Source organism: Microtus oregoni, unplaced genomic scaffold (genome assembly GCF_018167655.1).
Source record: "Microtus oregoni isolate MIOR12 unplaced genomic scaffold, Mior012 000003F_ref0000135, whole genome shotgun sequence".
NCBI classification, from domain to species: domain Eukaryota; kingdom Metazoa; phylum Chordata; class Mammalia; order Rodentia; family Cricetidae; genus Microtus; species Microtus oregoni.
Genome location: NW_024543062.1, coordinates 75,088,214 through 75,110,941, shown reverse-complemented (window position 1 = coordinate 75,110,941; position 22,728 = coordinate 75,088,214).

The following is a 22,728-nucleotide window of genomic DNA, read 5'->3' as shown; positions in this document are numbered from 1 at the left end:
AAGATTTCAGGTGTTCTCTTAAGTTACTAATATGAGATATCTCTAACTTTATATGAAATTGATTAGTGCCAATAATGCTTCCCATCAGTTTGAGCATGTTGTGTTTTCATTTCATTCAAGTAGAGAAGGTTTTAGTTTCTTTCTTAATTTGTATCTTGACTCATTTTTCATTCATCAGTGAGTTATTCAGTTTGCATGAGTTTATAAGCTTGCTATTATTTCTGTTGTTAATATCCAGTTTTAATCTGTGACAGTCAGATAGGATATATAATTTTATTTTAATTTATTTTTATCTATTTTGACTTTCATTGCATCTGATTTTGTGATCAATTTTTGTGACAGTTTTATGAGGTGCTGAGAACAAGGTATGTTCTTTTGTGGATGGATAAAATGTTCTATAAATAAGTTTGTTCCACTGAGTTTCTAAAATCATTTATTCTCAGCATTTTTCTCTTTAGAATCCTCTGGATAACTTGTCTGTTGGTTAGACTGGGGTATGGAATTTGCTCACTATCATCATGTGAGATGCAATATGTAATTTAATCTGTAATAGTATTTTTTACATACTTGAGTTTCTTTGTTTGCTCCACAATTATTTGATTTACAATTTCCTTTCCTTGTTTTTTTTTCCACTGACATATATGTAGTGTTCTTTATTATCTCCTGATTAGTTTCACTTTCAAGACTACTTTTCAAATATTAAGAGGGCCACATTCGTTTGCTTCTTGTGTCCATTTGAATGGACTATCCATTTTTCTCCTGACATAAAGTATTTTCTTGATGTGAAGACATTTTCTTTGGTGAAGCCCAAGAATGGATTCTTCTCTTGTATCCAATCTGTTAGTCTATGTCTTTTTTTGACAAAACTGAACAATTGATTCTTAGAGTTATCAGTTAACAGTGTTTTCTGATTCTAATAATGTTGTTTGTGGTTGTGTATTGTTTTTCTCCTTTCTTTTGATTTGTTTATTATGGATTTTTTTGTCCCTTATGTTTTCTTGTAAATGCAACCTCTTCAGATTGAACTTTTCCTTCTAGCACATGCTGTAGTCCTGAATTTGTAGACAGATACTGCTTAAATTTTTCAATATTTGAATGCTTTTCTTTTTTCTATCTATTAGGACTCAAAATTTTCTTAGTTATAATAGCCTGGACTAATATCTATGGTCACTCAGAGTATGCCGAATATCTCTCTAGACATTATAGCTTTTAGATTCTCTACTGAAAAATCAACTGTTATAAATTTTGACCTACCCATATATGTCACTAGATCTTTTTTGTTGCATATTTTAATATGATTTCTTTTCTCTATTTGATTTTTGCATTTATTTCTTTTTTTTAAGTTTTGAGTTTTAGTGAATTTTTCCTTTTTTTTTATTGAGAAAAGGAAAAAAAAATATCTGCCTCCTCCCAGCCTCCCATTTCCATCCCCCTCCTCCCACCCTTCTCCCCCTCCCCCAAACTCCTCTCCCCCTCCCTCTCCAGTCCATAGAGCAGTCAGGGTTCCATGCCCTGTGGAAAGTCCAAGATCCGCCCCCCTCCATCGATGTCTAGGAAGATGAACAACCAAATTAGCTAGGCTCCCACAAAGCCAGAACACGAAGTAGGGTCAAAACCCCGTGACATTGTCCTTGGCTTCTCATCAGACCTCATTGTTTGCCATGTTCAGAGAGTCCGGTTTTATCCCATGCTTTTTCAGTCACAGTACAGCTGGCCTTGGTGAGTTCCCAATAGATCAGCCCCCTTGTCTCAGTGGGTGAGTGCGCCCCTCGTGGTCCCGACTTCCTTGCTCATCTTCTCCCTCCTTCTGCTCCTCATTCGGACCTTCTGAGCTCAGACCAGTGCTCCAGTGTGGGTCTCTGTCTCTATCTCCATCCATCATCAGATGAAGGTTCTATGGTGATATGCAAGATATTCGACAGTATTGCTATAGGATATGGTCATTTCAGGATCCCTATCCTCAGCTGCCCAGCGAACTAACTGGGGACATCACCATGGGCTCCTGGGAGCCACTCTAGGGTCAAGTCTCTTGCCAACCCTAAAGTGGCTCCCTTAACTAAGAATTGTGGTTCCGTGTTCCCCTGTCCAACCTTCCTTTATCCCAATCTTCCTGTTTCCCCAAGTTCCCCCCTCCTTACCTTCTAACTTTTCTCTCCCCATCTCCCCATACACCCATCCCACCCCACCCCAAGATCCCAATTTTCTCCACGGCAATTTTGTCTACTTCCAATAGCCAAGAGGATAACTATATGTTTTTTCCTTGGGTTCACCTTCTTATTTAGTTTCTTTAGGTTCACCAATTGTATTCTCTGTAACCCTTATTTATGGTTAGAAACCAATTATGAGTGAGTACATCCCATGTTCATCTTTTTGGGTCTGGGATACCTCACTCAGGATAGTGTTTTCTATTTCCATCCATTTGCATGCAAAATTCGAGAAGTCATTGTTTTTTACCGCAGCGTAGTACTCTAGCGTGTATATATTCCATACTTTCTTCATCCATTCTTCCATTGAAGGGCATCTAGTTTGTTTCCAGTTTCTGGCTATTACAAATAATACTGCTATGAACATAGTTGAACAAATACTTTTGTCATATGTTAGGACATCCCTTGGGTATATTCCCAAGAATGGTATTGCTGGGTCCAGGGGTAGGTTGATCCCGAATTTACTGAGAAACCGAAACACTGATTTCCACATTGGTTGCACAAGATTGCATTCCCACCAGTAATGGATGAGGGTACCACTTCCTCCACAGCCTCTCCATCACAGGCTATCATTGATGTTTTTGATTTTAGCCATTCTGACAGGTGTAAGATGATATCTCAAAGTTGTTTTGATTTGCATTTCCCTGATCGCTAAGGAAGTTGAGCATGACCTTAAGTGTCATTTGGCCTTTTGAACTTCTTCTGTTGAGAATTCTCTGTTCAGTTCAGTGCCCCATTTTTTAATTGGGTTAATTAGCATTTTAAAGTCTAGTTTCTTGAGTTCTTTATATATTTTTGAGATCAGAACTTTGTCTGTTGCATGGTTGGTGAAGATCTTTTCCCAGTCAGTAGGTTGCCTTTTTGTCTTAGTGACAGTGTCTTTTGATTTACAGAAGCTTCTCAGTTTTAGTAGGTCCCATTTATTCAATGTTGCCCTTAAAGTCTGTGCTGCTGGGGCTATTTATATGAAGCAATCTCCTGTGTCCATCTGTTGTAGGGTACTTCCCACTTTCTCTTCTATCAGGTTCAGTGTGTTCAGAATGATATTGAGGTCTTTAATCCATTTGGACTTGAGTTTTATGCATGGTGATAGATATGGGTCTATTTTCATTCTTCTACCGGTTGACATCCAGTTGTGCCAGCACCATTTGTTGAAGATGCTTTCTTTCTTCCATTGTATACTTTCAGCTCCTTTATGGAAAATGAGGTGTTCATAGGTTTGTGGGATGAAATCCGGGTCTTCTATATGATTCAATTGGTCAACTTCTCTGTTTTTATGCCAGTACCACACTGTTTTCATCACTGTAGCTCTGTAATAGAGTTTGAAGTCAGGGATTGTAATGCCTCCTGAAGATCCTTTATTGTATAGGATTGTTTTGGCTATCCTGGTTTTTTTTTTCCATATAAAGTTGATTATTGTCCTCTCCAAATCTGTGAAGAATTTTGATGGGATCTTGATGGGGATTGCATTGAATCTATAAATTGCCTTTGGTAGAATTGCCATTTTTACTATGTTGATCCTCCCAATCCAAGAGCAAGGGAGGTCCTTCCATTTTCTGGTATACTCCTCAGTTTCTTTCTTCAATGCCTTAAAGTTCTTGTCAAATAGATCTTTCACTTCCTTGGTTAGAGTTACCCCAAGATATTTTATGCTGTTTGTGGCTATCGTGAATGGTGAAGCTTCTCTGATTTCCAACTCTGCTTCCATATCCTTTGTGTATAAGAGGGCGACTGATTTTTTGGAGTTGATCTTGTATCCTGCCACATTACTAAAGCTGTTTATAAACTGTAAAAGTTCTTTGGTGGAGTTTTGGGGATTGCTTATGTACACTATCATATCATCTGCAAATAACGAAAGTTTAACTTCTTCCTTTCCAATTCGAATCCCCTTGATCCCATTATGTTGTCTTATTGCTATTGCTAGAACTTCAAGCACTATATTGAAGAGGTATGGGGAGAGTGGACAGCCATGTCATGTTCCTGAGTTTAGTTTGATGGCTTTGAGTTTCTTTCCGTTTAATTTGATGTTACCTGTCGGCTTGCAGTATATACCTTTTATTATATTTAGGTATGACCCTTGTATCCCTAATCTCTCCAATACTTTTATCATAAATGGATGTTGAATTTAGTCAGATGCTTTTTCAGCATCTAATGAAATGATCATATGTTTTTTTTCTTTCAGTTTGTTTATATGATGGATTACATTGATAGATTTTCGTATGTTGAATCAGCCCTGCATCTCTGGAATGAAGCCTACTTGATCTTACTGGATAATTTTTCGGATGTGTTCTTGGATTTGGTTTTGCCAGTATTTTGTTGAGGATTTTTGCGTCGATGTTCATGAGTGAGATTGACCTGTAATTCTCTTTTTTGTTTGAGTCTTTGTGTGGTTTTGGTATCAGAGTAAGTGTAGCTTCAATAAAGGAATTAATGAACCTTCAGTTTTTATATTGTGGAATACATTAAGGAGTATAGGTATTAGCTCTTCTTGGAAGTTCTGGTAGATTTCCGCATTGAAACCATCTGGTCCAGGGCTTTTTTTGGTAGGGAGGTTTTTGATGACAGCTTCTAATTCTTCGCGATGAACAGGTCTGTTTAGATTGTTCAACTGGTCCTGGTGTAACTTTGGTATATGGTATTTATCTAAAAAAGTGTCAATTTCTTTTACATTTTCCAGTTTTGTGTTATACAGGCATTTGTATTAAGATCTGATGATTCTCTGAATTTCCACTGTGTCTGCGGTTTTGTCACCCTTTTCATTTCTGATCTTATTAATTTGCGTATTCTCTCTCTGCTGTTTGATTAGTTTGGATAGGCAGTTATCCATCTTGTTGATTTTCTCCAGGAACCAGCTTTTTGTTTCATTGATTCTTTTGATTGTTTTCTGTGTTTCTATTTTGTTGATTTCAGCCCACAGTTTTATTATTTCCAGTCTCCTACTCCTCCTAGATGAGTCTGCTTCTTTTTTTTCTAGAGCTTTCAGGTGGGCTGTTAACTCTCCAATATGTGCTTTCTCTGTTTTCTTTAAGTGGGCACTTAGTGAGATGAACTTTCCTCTTAGGACTGCTTTCATAGTGTCCCATAAGTTCGAATATGTTGTTTCTTTATTTTCATTGAATTCAAGGAAGACTTTAATTTCCTTCGTTATTTCTTCCTTAATCCAGGTATGGTTCAGTAGTTGACTGTTCAGTTTCCATGAGTTTGTAGTCTTTCTGGGGGTAGCATTGTTGTTGAATTCTAACTTTAATCCATGGTGATCTGATAAGACACAGGTAGTTACTAATAATTTTTTGTAACTGTGTAAGTTAGCTTTGCTACCGAGTATGTGGTCAATTTTCGAGAAGGTTCCATGAGCTGCAGAGAAGAAGGTATATTCTTTGCTCTTTGGGTGGAATAATCTATAGATGTCTGTTAAATCCATTTGTTTCATTACTTCCATTAATTCACTAATTTCTCTGTTAGTTTTCTGTTTGATTGACCTGTCCATTGGTGAAAGGGAGTGTTGAAGTCTCCTACTATTAGTGTGTGTGGTTTGATGGCTGCCTTGAGTTTTAGTAATGTTTCTTTTACGTACGTGTATGCTTTTATAATAGGGGCATAGATATTCAGAATTGAGACTTCATCCTGATGAACTGTTCCTGTTATGAGTGTAAAATGTCCCTCTCCATCTCTTCTGATTGATTTAAGTTTGAAGTCAACTTTGTTAGAAATTAGTATGGCCACACCTGCTTGTTTCTTAGGTCCATTTGCTTGATAAGCCTTTTCCCAGCCCTTTACTCTGAGTAGGTGCCTGTCTTTGTGGTTGAGGTGTGTTTCTTGAAGACAGCAGAATGTTGGATCCTGTTTTCGTATCCAATCTCTTAGCCTGTGCCTTTTTATAGGTGAGTTGAGCCCATTGACATTTAGTGATATTAATGACCAGTGGTTGTTAACTCTGGTCACTTTTTTAGTCATAGGGTTTGTGTGTTTCCCTTCTTTGCGTTGCGCTGGTGAAGGGTCTCTAGATGTCTGAGTTATTGTGGTCATTGTTGGACTCTTTGGTTAGTGATTTTCCATCTATTATTTTCTGTAAGGCTGGATTTGTGGCTACGTACTGTTTAAATTTGTTTTTATCCTGGAAAATTTTGTTTTCTCCATTTATAGTGAACAAAAGCTTGGCTGGGTACAGTAGTCTGGGCTTGCATCCATGGTCTCTTAGTTTCTGTTGTACATCTATCCAGGACCTTCTGGCTTTCATGGTTTCCATAGAGAAGTCAGGTGTAAGTCTGATAGGTATACCTTTATAAATATCTTGGCCTTTTTCCTTTACGGCTCTTAATATTCTTTCTTTATTCTGTATGCTTTGTGTTTTGATTATTATATGGCGAGGGGATTTTTTTTTTTTTTTGGATCCGACCTATCCGGTGTTCTGTATGCTTCTTAAACCTTCATACGTACATCTTTCTTCAGGTTGGGAAAGTTTTCTTCTATAATTTTATTAAGTATATTTTCTGGACCGTTGAGCTGCACTTCTTCTTCTTCTTCTACTCCAATTATTCTTAGGTTTGGTCTTTTTATTGTGTCCCATATTTCCTGAATGTTTTGTGATGAGAGCTTGTTGGACTTGCTGTTTTCTTTCTTCAGTGCATTTATTTTCTCTATGTTATCTTCAGAATCTGAGATTCTTTCTTCTATCTCTTGTATTCTGCTGGTTATGCTTGTTTCTGTAGTCTCTATTTGTTTACCTAGATTTTCCATGTCCAGCCAGCCCTCTGTTTGTGTTTTCTTCTTTGCTTCCATTTCAGTTTTCAAGTCTTGAACTGTTTCTATTATCTGTTTGATTGTTTTTTCTTGGTTTCCTAGGGCATCATTCACTGGTTTACTCAATTCCTCAAACTTTCTGTTATACTTCTCACCCATTTCTATAAGACCATTTTTTTATATGCTGTTTAAGGGCCTCTATCACTTTCATAAAGTCAGTTTTTTTCTACTTCTTCTTGATTAAGGTGTTCACGTCCTCCTGTTGTGAGGTCGCTGGGTTCTGGTGGTTTCATGTTGTTTTTCAGATTGTTGGGTGAATTCTTGAATTGGCGCCTGCCCATCTTTTCCTCTGAATGCTCCCCTATGGATCTTCTCTTACAGGATCAGTTCTTCTTGCCCACTGATACCTTCCCAGTGATGTCACTCCCCAGTGATTTTCTCCTCGTGTCCAGATCGTATCTCTGTGCTGCTTGGGTAGCTCGCAAACAAAGGGCCCACCCTGCTTGCTGCAGGCAGGCTATGGAGACAAAGGAACTACCCTGCATTGATTTCTTAATGTGTCATTTTGAATTTCTTTTTTTTTTTTTGGTACAGTTTATTTGCTGTATTGTATGCTTATATTTCTAGTACAGTAATGAGTACTTCTATCTTTATGTCAGATAATTTTTCTTATTCAATTTTGTTAAAATTCTTTCTATGTCTTTGACTGGGATTTTTTTTTTTGTTATTCCTATTAGTAGTAGATTTGATCTTTTCATCATTCCCTAATTTCCTTGATGTTTTTTTGGCCCAGATTTTAATTGAATTTAACTGAGACATCTAATTTATTAAATCTTGTTTCCAATACCTGAGATTCTCTCTTCATTGTCCTCTATTCTGTTAGTGTGGCTTACATGTTATGTTTTGGTATCATTTGGTTTTTTGACTGCCTAAAATTTCATTTCTGATTTCACCTCATTTGGAGCTTAATTTATTGACTCTATATCTACTTTCAAACCTTTAACTGCTTTTATCACCATTTGACTGTCTTTGTTTCTCTCTGACTTCTTTAATGGATTTATTTATATCCTCTTTGATGTCTTGAACATATTCATAATAGATACTTTGTATTTATTTTCTTCTGCTGCAAATATTTCTTTTCTTCTGCTGCAGATATTTTATATCTCATGACCTACTGTAGTAGGGTTACAGGGTTTTGGTAAAGACATGTTATCTTAGATGTTAATGCTTGTGTTTTCACGCTGTCAACTAGGCTTCTGGGTTCGGGATTGTGACTCCAGGTGTTGATATTTGCCTCTGTCTTTGTTGGATAAGTGTCTTTTTCCTTGTTTTTTTTTTCCTTTTCTGGACCTTATGACAGTGTAGTTGCTTTGGTTTGTGTTATAGGGAATTCTTCTGAGTCCTTCCCTGCCATAACCACTGTGATCCTTGGCAGAGTACATACTAACTTGTAAGAATAGTGATTGACTTGAAGTTGATGTTGAGAGGGTCCACAAGAAGGAGGATCTGGAATGAGGTTTGGAGGAGTCACCAGGGAGTAGAGTCAGAGAGTGAGGGCAGGTCTCTGCAACTGCTCTGAAATAAAGGGCTGGGGTTGAAATTGGAAAATTTGCAATGGAGTACGAAAAGAAGTGTAAATATATAAAGACCCTATTCCTGGACTCACCTGGTTACTGGGATAAAAGATAATGAGTGTCCCTTGTATTGTTGATTTATACAAAGCAATAAACCCCATTTTGATTAATATAAATTAATTCTATCACTGTATCCTTATAGCACTAACATCTGAAAAAAAAATGGCAAAACTTCTCAGAACACTGTAACAACTAGAAATAGACCAGTTTTTACTCTAACTGAGAATTGATAAAATATAAATAGGTTGAAATATAGCTGACTTCTCTGTATACTTATTCATTAGTTTTAAACCTATATTACTTTGGCTTTTTGAATATGAATACATTAAAGAAATAATTTGAAAAATGCAGTTCTATGATTCAATAAGAAAGATATTTCAACAATTAAATACTTAGTTTTCAGAAATGAAAGTGACCACGTGTTTTCCTTCTCACACAACTTGAATGTTTAATGTGCTGAAGATACATATGTAATCGAAAGTTGTAGAATAGTGTAAAATTAAGTGCTATAAGTGGATTAAGTAGGTATAATAATTGATATTCAAATTTGTAAAAGGAATCTTCAAACAAATTTGAATTAAACTATCATAGTGAATTAATTTCATTACTTTCAATTCATCACTAAATTTTTGCTGCTATTACATAAGAAACTTTTACAAAGAAACATTTTTATTAAAATAATTCTTGTTTTAATTATCTTATTTGTAATACTTCTAATTAGGAATCAGTGTTTAAATCAAGTTGTATTATATTGAATTTGTACCATAAAAGCTATATTGACCAAAGCACAGTTTATTATACGTAAATGATTCTAGGGAATGAATAAATGATGCTTTGATGGTATCAATGTAAATGTTTCTATTTTTGCATTTAGTGGTGTATATGAGTATTCTTGAGAGAAATTATTAATTTCCACTAAAATCAGGGTATTTAAACAATTAAAATAACATATTTGAAAGGTAAAATAATATATTAATATATAATGACAAATATGAGAGTCAAAAAATGAAGAGTGATTATTTAAACAGATTTATTTGGCCTCAATTATCTCCCGGGTAGCTTGAAGAAATACCTATGGATAGATTGTGGTGGTAGTGATATCAACGAAGAAGATAAAGAAAATATTCATGCAGATAGGGAATTACAGACTAAATTATATAATAGATCTATAGATATGAAGGAATGTCAGAAAGTGAATACAAACAAAAATAAAAATAATATATTCTTATTTGATTTTGAATTTAGTCCGAGATTATGAAAAAGTGCGCTAGTCTACTAGCATAGTAGGATTCTGAAAATGAGCAGCAAGATATTACAAAAGAAGAGATTAGTGCTTAAGATCCTCCACCACCAGGAAGACTACTCAAGGTAGAATCTCCAATCTGCTGTATTTAAAGTCAGGAGCATTTGTTATGGTATATTACTTATCGGGTATAAACTGTGGGTATTGTAACTACTTAGCCACATGTGTTGTTACATCATGATCCAAGTCATATACAGAGCACTTAGAGTGGCCATCATATAGCAGTAGTTCAATTTTTAGTAGATTTGGGGAAAAGAATAGCATGGCTCACATTTATGGAAAAGTTTTATATATATATATATATATATATATATATATATATATATATATATTGCAAACTAACATTTTACAATCTGCAAACTAACATTTTACAATTTCCTGAAACCACATGCTGTGTAATTTTTAAACACACTAAATACTTTAATCTTATTTTCCCAGTATATTTTATTATTCTGAACCATGTAATGACTACCCACACATTTATTTTTAATGGCCATTCATTTACACACATGTACTGATGAATTAAATCTGGACACTAGACCTTGTTGTAGAAGGCTGTTTGTTCATTTCCCAGCTTCCCAGACTCTCACAGAAAACAATATTATTTAATAAAATGGTCATGTGGCTTTTATTTTTCAGTTTGTTTATTTGTTGGGTTACGTTGACAGATTTTCATATATTGAACCATTCATGCATCTCTGGGATGAAGCCAATTTGATCAAAGTGGATGATGGTTCTGCTGTGTTATTGGATTCAATTTTCTAGTATTTAGTATTTTTGCATCAATGTTCATGAGTGAGATTGATCTGTAATTCTTTTTCTTAGTAATGTCTTTATGTGGTTTGGATATCAGGTTATTGTAGTCTCATAAAAAGAGGTGGGCAATGTTACTTCTGTTTCTATTGTGTGGAATAATTTGAGAAGTATTGGTTCATCTTTGAAAATCTTGAAAAATTCTGAGTGGAAACCATCTGGTCCTGGTCATTTTTTGGTTGAGAGGCATTGAATGCTGAAAAAGCTTTTGACAAGATACAATATCCCTTCATGATAAAGGTATTGGATGCAAGGAGCATACCTAAAAAAAGGAAGGCAGTACAGAGAAAGCCAATAACCAATCAAACAAACTAAATGGAGAGAAACTCCCAGCGATCCTACTGAAATCAGGAACATGACAAGGTTGTCCACTCTCCATATCTACTCAATATAGTTCTCAATGTTCTAGCTAGAGTACTAAGACACCAAAAGAAGATCAAGGGGGTACAAATCAGAAAAGAAGTTAAAATTTCACTATTTGCTGATGATATGATAGTTTACATAAGCAACCCCAAAAAAATTCTATCAAGGAACTTCTACAACACATAAACCCTTTCAGTAATGTAGCAAGATACAAGATTAACTCAAAACAATCAGTAGCCCTCCTGTACACAGATGCTGAATGGGCTGAGAAAGAAATCAGAGAAACATCCCCCTTCACAAATAACAAAATATTTCGGGGTTACTCTAACCAAACAAGTGGAAGACTTGTATGACAAGAACTATATTAAAATTCTTACTAAATTTTTGTAGAAAGAAATTGAAGAAGATACCAGAAAGTGGAAAGATCCCTCATGCTCTTGGGAAAGTAGAACTATGTTAGTAAAAATGGCAATCTTATCAAAATCAATTTACAGATTCAATGCAATGCCCAGCAAAATTCCAGCAAAAAAAAAATCACAGTACTCGAAAGAACAGTACTCAACTTCATATGAAAAAGCAAAAAGACACAAGATAGCCAAAACAATCCTGCACAATAAAAGAACTTCTGGAAACATCACAATCCCTGACTTCAAACTCTACTACAGAACTATAGTACTGAAAACAGCCTGGTATTGGCATAAGAACAGACAGGAAGACCAATGGAACTGAATCAAAGACCTGGACATTAATCCACACACCTTTGAACACATGATTTTTGACAAAGAAGCAAAATATATCAAACAGAAAAAAGCATATTTAACAAATGTTGCTGGCATAACTGCATATTAACATATAGATGAATAAAAATAGATCCATTTCTATCACCATACATAAAACTCAAGTCCAAATGGATCAAAGATCTCAGCATAAAATCAGTCACACTAAACTTTATAGAAGAGAAAGTGGGAATTACACTTGAACACATTGGCACAGGAGATACTTTCTAAATATAACCCCAGTAACACAGACACTGAAACAATTAATAAGTGGGACCTCCTGACACCAAAAAGCTCTGTAAAGCAAATAATCAAATAAAAATAATGCAGTACAGACCTAAACAGAGAACTCTCAACAGAGGAATAGAAGATGGCTCAAAGACACATAAGGAAATGTTCAACATCCTTAGTCATCAGAGAAATTCAAATTAAAACAACTCTGAGATTCCATCTTATACCTGTAAGAATGGCCAAGATCAAAAATACTGATGACAACTTATGCTGGAGAGGATGTGGGGTTAAAGGGAACACTCCTTCATTGCTGGTGTAGATGCAAGTTGGTACAGCCCCTTTGGATGTCAGTGTGCCAATTTCTCAGAAAATTAGGAAATAACCTTCCTCAAGACCCAGTAATACCACTTTTGGCATTCAAGGGATTCTAAAATGTGCGGCAAGGAAATGTGCTCAACTATGTTCATAGCAGCTTTGTCTTTCATAGCCAGAACCTGGAAACAACCTAAATGCCCCATGACTAAAAACTAATAAAGGAAAATGTGGTACATTTACACAATGGAGTACTACACAGTAGAAAAAAAAATAATGACATCTTAAATTTTGCAGGCAAATGGATGGAGCTAGAAAACATCATTTTGAGTGAGGTAACCCAGACCCAGAAAGGCAGTTATCACATGTACTCACTCACAAGTCGTTTTTAAACATAAAGTAAAGAAAACCAGCCAACAAATCACAATCCCATAGAATATAGGCAACAATATGGACCCTATGTGAGACATACATAAATCTAATCTACATGGGAAGTAGAAAAAGACAAAGATCTCCTGAGTAAATTGGGAGCATGGGGAGCTTAGGAGAGGGTTGAAGGTGATGGGTGAGGCAGGGAGCTGTAGCAGAGAAAAATGTAGAACTTAATAAAAATCAATAAAAAACTATATTATTTAAGTTACTGCTTGGCTAATTACTGTATATATATATATATATATATATATATATATATATATATATATATATATATATTGCTAGCTAGCTCTTCTATATAGAAGCAACCCATTCCAAATATTTTATATTTTACGACGGGATTTGTGTTCTACCAACAAGTTCAAAAAATCAGCTCACGTCTTTCCCCTCTGGCAGCTACATGTTGTCTCCTGACACAGCCTTCTTTCTTCCAGCATACAGTTTAGTTTTCACCCACCTACCTCTGTTCTGCTCTGCTATAGGCCTAAAGCAGTTTCTTTATTAATCAATGGTAATCACAGCATACAAAGGGAAATCCCACATCAAGACCTTATGACTAACAATATTGAACAAAATTTTATGAGAAGTTCATGAACACTGTGTTTTGAATCATGATTAGTAATAAAACATCATTTCAGAAGTATAAACAAATATTTGAAATGTCTATGGTTAATTAAAGAAAGAAATTCTATCACTCTAAATAAATTGATTTTTTTATTGATTTTTATTGGGCTCTTCATTTTTCTCTGCTTCCCTCCCTGCCTCTCCACTACCCACTTCAACCCTTCCCCAAGGTCCCCATGCTCCCAATTTACTCAGGAGATCTTGTCTTTTTTTTTTATTTCTCATGTAGATTAGATCTATGTGTCTCTCTTAGTGTCCTCACTTTTGTCTAAGTTCTCTGGGAATGTTGTTTGTAGACTGGTTTTCTTTGTTTTATGTTTGAAAACCACCTATTAGCGTGAGTACAAATGTTTACTGCAACTATACCAGGACAAAAGGATTCTGTAAGTAGTAACATATTTTATCCAATTTCAAGAAAGAAAATCTAATTGTTCAGTTGATTAATTTCTTTGAATTTAATATATAGTCTGTTAGTTGCATGTGTAATTAATTAATACAGCAATTCATAAAGCAAAATACAAACAGAACAGAATACTATTATTTGTTTTCACTATCTACTTTATCAGCATTTATGCATTTATCAAACAGCATAGATTATTGCCATGTGAACACGTATTAAGTGATGATGCATCCATGTATTATTTATGAAAGTACTCACATCATTTGAAGTATATTCCACTTTTTGACTCAATATTAAGGGTAATTTTTTTCATTACAAAATATATTTTATACATATATGTAAGAATGAAGCTAGATTCTTCTCTCTTGTTCTGCTCCAAACCCAACTCTGAATCGGTCAAAGATATTAACATAAAACATGATATTCTGAATCTAATAGAATAGAAATTGGGAAATGAGTTTAAGCTTATTGCCATAGTACATTAATTTCTGAATGGACTTCAGTAGTGAAGTTGTTAAGATAAACAATTAATAAATGGTACCCCATGAAACTAAAATGCTTTTGCACATAAGAGGACACTGTCATCCATTGAAAAAAAAAATTATCAGTGACACATCTGGAAGAGGATTAATGTCTATAATATGCAAAAAAATGCAAAGAATTAAACAACATGAAATTAAACAACTCCCTTTTAAATATGGGGATGATTTGGGAGGTGGTGGAAATATAATTGAAATATATGTAATTTTTTTCATTAAAACTAAAAAAAATGTTTTAAGTGTTAAAATTAGGTAAAAACTGAAAAAGAAATTCTCAAATGGTGAAATAAAAAGATAAATAAAAGGCAGCTAATTTTGGAATATATTGGAATGGGAAATACATATTCACTGCTGGTCAAAAAGCAAGCTGGTGTAGCCACCATGGAAATAAGAATGGAGATTCAAGAAAGAGCTAGAAATAGATCTACCACATCACCATGCTATACTATGCTGGGATACTTACTGCTATCAGCAATAATTTTATTATAAAATATAATTGCAATGTTGAGAATTAATAATATAATCTATCATTTGAAGATATGAAAGTAAAATATAAATAATGTTACAGCATAAAAAAGATTATTTATCTCAATATAATCAATTATTTTTTAGTAACTCGCATGAGTTTATGATTCAGATATCTAATTTATACCAAGGATGAAAAAAGCTAATGTGTCTACATTTTTGGCCAACTCAGTTTTGATTAAATTTGTAAGAAAATAAGTATATTTTTAAAGGTAAGATGCTAAGATTTACAGAAAGTAAACATCGACATTTCTTCGTGATATTTTTTTATTTAGAATTTAAAATGAGAACTTGTTATCGAGAAACCTGCTGTTTTGAAATGTTTACTAGTTCGTGAATTAAGTAGGCACATAAACCAGTGTATATATTTGTTTTCTTTTATTTTTCAAATAACAAACAGACAGCAATTTACATGCTATTTTACTCCATACCAAAATTCAAGCCTGGTGTTAGGTGATTTCCAAAATTATTTTCAGCTCTAAAACTGTATTTACTGTAAGGGTACTAAATGATATTTCAGAAATTACTAAGAGGTTTATAATGTATGAAAACATATTCTTCTTAGATTTAAAATAAGCTATGAAGACTATTCTTTCTATTAATGAGTATCTACTAAAACAGTTGTATGATTCTATTACATAAAATAATCTACTATTTATAAATGTTACATTTCATTTTCCTGTATAAAACTCTGAATAGATAGATATATCCATAATTTTAAAAATTAAATAATCTAGCTATCTTCAAGTTTTATTGTCAATACTTTTACATTTCTTAAAGGGATAATTGAGAGATTTCTTGAATGAAATTTAATCTAAAGCACTTTTTGATGCTCACTTAAGAGCTATGAACTATTACATGCAATATCCTACCTTCATATTAAGTCCATTTTACAGAAATGAGAGGAACTAGTGATTATTTCCTTTGATACTTCTAAAATGGAATTCTAAGTAGTAATTATTAAAAAACGAAAACTGAATTTTAAACCAAGTATCTGTTTATGGGGGCAACTAATTTTTTTTTTCTTTTGTGAAGAATAGCCTTTTTAATTGTACATGTAATTGCTCATAATTCCTTTTTGAAGTGCTAAATTATTTTTTAATTCTCTTTGTGTTTGTTTTCATTCTGAATCAATTGTTTTCCAGCAATACATTATTACTGATTTGGTAATTAAAATATTTTTGTTTAGCCTTGAATATGGCTAAATAGGTTATGTTTCATCCTGATATGCTGAGGGGAGAAACAAGATTTTTGTGTATGTTAAAATTGCAAAAGGCCTTTTCATTCTCCAAGAAAGCATAGGCTTTCACAGAGAACGAGCAAAGACAATGGACCTGATGCAGAGCTCGTGATTCTGAGGAAGGTTAATGGCTTGAATTGCGAGAATTCCAATGTACAGACTGTAATTGAGAGAGTCAGATAAAAGCCTGCAGGATGACAGGAAAAGAAAACATCTGTTTCTTCATGGCAATGGCTGTCTTTCCATCTAGTACACTTTTCTCCCCTGTGTTAATAGCACATTTGCCAAAATCTCATATACTCATTAATCTGAGGTCAAAGGGAAATATAAGGCTCTTAAATTTAAATAGTTATTTAATTTTTTATTCCCCCCCTCTATCTTTTTCAGGACAAAGTTTAGGACAATGGTCTACAATATTAAGTAATTTTATTTGGCAGTGAAAGACATACCAAGATCAATATTCTGTTTTCAAGAAAGTACCTATTTACTTATTCCTATATTGGTTGGAGAATTAGTTGTTCCCATAAAAATATTACAGATTATTGTTACAGATAGTGTTTATCTAAATCTTCAATAGCGTACTTTGAAATATTAGTGTAGATGTAGTTGGCAAGATTAGAAGGGCTATAGAAATTGAATAACTTTTTCTGCCTAGAGTGTGGGCAAATCCTTGAATTTGATGGAAGTCACCACTGTGGTTTAGTTACTAATCAATTCTCTTTTAGCTAATCAAATGAAGTTGACCTAGAATTTGGCTTAATCAAAGGATCCATTAACAGAGGTGAAATATTCGATATTTTTTTTTTCCCACTGGAAAACAGCAACATTCAGGTAAGGGACTTCCTATACAGTAGAGAGAGTTATGGTGACAAACTGTGGGCAGCCCCTAGAAATTCAAAGTAATTTTCACTGAATGCTAAAAGGAAAATAAAGACCTCCATTATACAAACACGAGCTCTTCTTGGAATGAACTGAAGGAACCCGGAAGTAGAGTTTCTCTTAGTGCAGTTCCAAGTGAGATCTCTGCGGAGTAGCTAACTTCTCCATTTTAGTCCAGTGAAACCCTGTTCCGAAGGTAGAGTTAATGTGATTGGAATCTGATTCATGGCATAGGCATGATAACACATTAATTCCGTATATTTTGTGCAAATAATACGCTTTTAGAAAATACAAAATGTAAAATATATGCTCAAAACATGAATTTTAAAATTAACTTATTCCAGCTGCACGATATCTGTTTCTCATACATCTGCTTTTACTTAATAAAATTATGATCCTACCAGTTGTTTGAAACAGAAACTTTAGTCATTTTTATTTCTGTAATATTAATACTCCATATGCAACCATTCAGTTATACTGTTAACTAGCTGTATCTTTAAAGTTTTTCAAATTTAATCATTTCTGTCATTTTCTCAGGCCAAACAATGATAGGAACCCTAATTTAACCTCATCTTCACTTATGCTACAGATTTTAGAGGGTGCTCTCATCACTTTACACAAAAATATATTTTGTGTCTTCTCAAATCGTCCTCCAGAAGATCTATTGTTTTGACTAGGCAACAGAATTTGTAATTTGTTCATTAATTTTCATCCAGTATATTAACAAAATCTGAAACTGACTCCTCTTCTTACTTAATCTCATACAAGTTGATTGTTTAAAATACTAATTTGTTAAAAATAAATATTCATGTAAAATATTAGTAGAAATATTTTCCAGAAGACTTGCTATTAAGTATAGCAGCATTAGCTAAATTCATACTATAATATCTCAAAATGTTTTTGTTAGTACAAAACTAGCTATTCCTCAAAAAATATATTATTTTATATTTTATTTTCAGGAGTCTAGGGACATGTCTTGATGAATTTATTTCACTTTCCCTTACTTAAAAATCGTCTTGTCTCTAAAACACCAGCTTTGGGTTAATAGGAGTGAAGTTAGTTAGCTATACCAGAGGAAACTAGAGTGAACCTTGTTCATCTGTTATCTTATCGATCCTGTCCCCATAGGGTTGCACACCCTTTCTACTTTCTTAAACATCCCTTTGAACCAGTCATCTTGCCTAAGAAGAAACCCTGACAGCTTAAAAAAGAAATGTCTGACAGGCTTTCCTTATGTTTAGGAAACTTACAGTCAATGAAGCTGAAAAACACATGTCTTTGCTTTCCTTTCTAATGTTTGCATCGCTGGCTTTTCTCATAAGACAGTAACATTTTTCTGTTCCCTTGAAAGGAGAAATTCTTTCATTTTTATCATCCAGATTAGTGGTACAAAAAGAGATTGGTGTTTTCTCTACTATTCCTAGAAACTTCTTTGCTCTTTTTACCATTCCAATTATCCAAGCTGAATTCTAAATCATTAATTCTCATCCCTCATTATTATTATTATTTATTATCATAAAAGCCCACCAGTTTTGTTTCTGCCAAAATATTCATTTCATTTTTCTTATTCTGCTCTTAATTCTTGATCACTACTATAAATCTATAAAAACCTTGCCAGAGCACAATGTCAGAATTCCATGAATACTTCTTCAATCATAATCTCTTTAATCTTATCTCACTCAGTGAATTACATCTCATTGGGGATATCTCCTTTCTGTGTGCAACATCCTAATTTCTTTTTAAAACATAATCTCATTTTTCTTACAGCCATTATTTCATTTTCATATGATAGTTCTAATTGTCAAATAGTGCTTCAGACCTATCATGATGCATCATTTATTTCCTCTATAAAGCATTCAGAACCCTCAAGCCTTCTTCTTTAGTCTATTTTTATGTTGAATTCTTTATGAATACACATATATACTCTCAGTTTTATTAAATCACTTGACTTTCTTGTGATTTGCATGCCAATACCAAATTGTTCTCTTAATATTGCATAGAATTTGCACCACTGTAGCCCCAAAACCCTACTTACAAAATTCCTCATCATCCCTCATTTCAAAATGAGGACTAGTACAGTCCAGGACCTGTAATTTGTTTCTCAAGTTCATTAATCTTAGTCTTCAAAGCAATGTTTAATTAAAGAATAGACCACAGATTTGAGAGTGGAACAGGTGGGTTGAACATAGAACATAGAAGCTTTTGGAGGGAGAATATGGAAGGACAAAATGATGTACTTATATTTTAATTTCAAAATATTATTAAAAAACGCTTCCTATTTTGTAGTATTGATGTTTGTTTTTTAAGTTTCTTAAATGTTGAAGTCTTTAAAATTAAAAGATATGCTTCAGATATATAGTTAAAAATCCCTCAAAAGGGATCGTTCTTTTCTTGCCAATCCCTTTAAAATAGAGTAGGAACTCACCAAGACCAGCTGGCCTGGGTCTGGAAAAGCCTGGGATAAAACCGGACTCTCTGAACATAACGGACAATGAGGACTACTGAGAACTCAAGAACAATGGCACTGGGTTTCTGATCCTACTGCACGTACTGGCTTTGTGGGAGCCTAGGCAGTTTGGATGCTCAACTTACTAGACCTGGATGGAGGTGGGGGGTTCCTTGGACTTCCCACAGGACAGGGAACCCTGATTGCTTTTCGGGCTGAGGGGGGGGGGGCTTGATCGGGGGAGGGGGAGGGAAATGGGAGGCGGTGGCTGGGAAGAGACAGAAATCTTTAATAAAAAAAAATAAATCTAAAAAAAAAAATACAGGCTTTGTCTGCGAGCTGCCCAACCAGCACGGAGGCCTGATCTTTCGGCGCCAGGAGACTCAGCATTGGGGTGAGTTTCTGGCCCACGGCGCCAGCCTGGGACGGGGAGCTCGGGGGTTTCTTGGCCCCCTGTCCTGCTTGGGCTCTCTGCAGGGCCTCTACTCCCCGGGTGCTGCCTCTTTCTTCCTGGCCCACCCAGCTTCTGTCCAGAGCCCTCCCCACTTCGCCCCCACTGCCCTCTTTTGGCGCGTGGCATCGCCCAGCCCAGCCTATCTGGGCGCTGGGTCCGAGTACCCGGGGCTCCTGGGCGGGCAGCAGTTCCTTTGTTTCTGTGGCCTGCCTGCACCAAGCGGGGTAGGCGCTTTGTCTGCGAGCTGCCCAACCAGCACGGAGGCCTGATCTTTCGGCGCCAGGAGACCCAGCATTGGGGTGAGTTTCTGGCCCACGGCGCCAGCCTGGGACGGGGAGCTGGGGGGTTTCTTGGCCCCCTGTCCTGCTTGGGCTCTCTGCAGGGCTTCTACTCCCCGGGTGCTGCCTCTTTCTTCCTGGCCCACCCAGCTTCTGTCCAGAGCCCTCCCCACTTCACCCCCACTGCCCTCTTTTGGCTCGTGGCATCGCCCAGCCCAGCCTATCTGGGCGCTGGGTCTGAGTACCCGGGGCTCCCAGGCAGGCAGCAGTTCCATTGTTTCTGTGGCCTGCCTGCACCAAGCGGGGTAGGTGCTTTGTTTGCGAGCTGCCCAACCAGCACGGAGGCCTGATCTTTCGGCGCCAGGAGACCCAGCATTGGGAGAGCCAACATTGGGGAGAGACAGCATTTGGTAGGCAAGGAGACCTGATCCGGTAAAAGAAGATCCATAGGGAGCATTTGGAAGAAGAGATGGGCCGACGTCAAGGCAAGAATTCGCCCAACAAGCTGAAAAGCAACATGAAGCTACCAGAAACAAGCGACCTCACAACGGGAGGACAAGAACCCCTTAATCAAGATGAAGGAGAAAAGATTGACTTCATGAAAGTGATTGACACCCTTAAACAGCATGTAAAAAACGCCCTTATAGAAATGGATGAGAAATATAACAGAAAGTTTGAAGAATTGAATAAATCAGTGAATGATACCCTAGAAAACCAAGGAAAAAAAATCAAACAGATAATGGAAACAGTTCAAGACCTGAAAACTGAAATGGAGGCAAAGAAGAAAACACAAACAGAGGGCCGGCAGGACATGGAAAATCTAGGTAAACGAATAGAGACTACAGAAACAAGCATAACCAGCAGAATACAAGAGATAGGAGAAAGACTCTCGGATTCTGAAGATACCATAGAGAAAATAAACACACTGATCAAAGAAAACAGCAAGTCCAACAAACTCTCATCACAAAACATTCAGGAAATATGGGACACAATAAAAAGACAAAACCTAAGAATAATAGGAATAGAAGAAGGAGAAGAAGGGCAGCTCAATGGTCCAGAAAATATATTTAATAAAATTATAGAAGAAAACTTTCCCAACCTAAAGAAAGATTTTCCTATGAAGGTGCAAGAAGCATACAGAACACCGAATAGGCTGGATCAAAAAAAAAAACATCCCCTCGCCATATAATTATCAAAACACAAAGCATACAGAATAAGGAAAGAATATTAAGAGCTGCAAAGGAAAAAGGCCAAATTACTTATAAAGGTAAACCTATCAGACTTACACCTGACTTCTCCATGGAAACCATGAAAGCCAGAAGGTCCTGGATAGATGTACTGCAGAAACTGAAAGACCATGGGTGCAAGCCCAGATTACTATACCCAGCCAAGCTTTCATTCACTATAAATGGAGAAAATAAAATTTTCCAGGATAAAAACAAATTTAAATAATACGCAGCCACAAATCCAGCCTTACAGAAAGTAATTGAAGGAAAATCACTAACCAAGTAGTCCAACAATGACCACAATAACTCAGACATCTAGAGACCCTTCACCAACACAAAACAAAGAAGGGAAACACACAAACTCTACGACTAAAAAAAAATGACCGGAGTTAACAACCACTGGTCATTAATATCACTTAATGTCAATGGACTCAACTCACCTACAAAAAGGCCCAGGCTAAGAGATTGGATAAGAAAACAGAATCCAACATTCTGCTGTTTACAAGAAACACACCTCAACCACAAAGACAGACACCTACTCAGAGTAAAGGGCTGGGAAAAGGCCTATCAAGCAAATGGACCTAAGAAACAGGCAGGTGTGGCCATACTAATCTCTAACAAAGTTGACTTTAAACTTAAATCAATCAGAAGAGATGGAGAGGGGCATTTTATACTCATAACAGGAACAGTTCATCAGGATGAAGTCTCAATCCTGAACATCTATGCCCCTAATATAAAAGCACTCACGTACATAAAAGAAACATTGCTAAAATTCAAGGCAGCCCTCAAACCGCACACACTAATAGTAGGAGACTTCAACACTCCTCTCTCACCAATGGACAGGTCAATCAGACAGAAACCTAACAGAGAAATAAGAGAATTAATGGAGGTAATGAATCAAATGGACTTAACAGACATCTATAGAACATTCCATCCAAATAGGAAAGAATATACCTTCTTCTCTGCAGCTCATGGAACCTTCTCGAAAATCGACCACATAGTCGGTAACAAAGCAAACATCCACAGTTACAAAAAAATATTAGTAACCACCTGTGTCTTATCAGATCACCATGGATTAAAGTTAGAATTCAACAATAATGCTACCCCCAGAAAGCATACAAAGTCATGGAAACTGAACAGTCAACTATTGAACCATACCTGGATTAAGGAAGAAATAAAGAAAGAAATTAAAGTCTTCCTGGAATTCAATGAAAATAAAGAAACAACATACTCAAACTTATGGGACACTATGAAAGCAGTCCTAAGAGGAAAGTTCATAGCACTAAGTGCCCACTTAAAGAAAACAGAG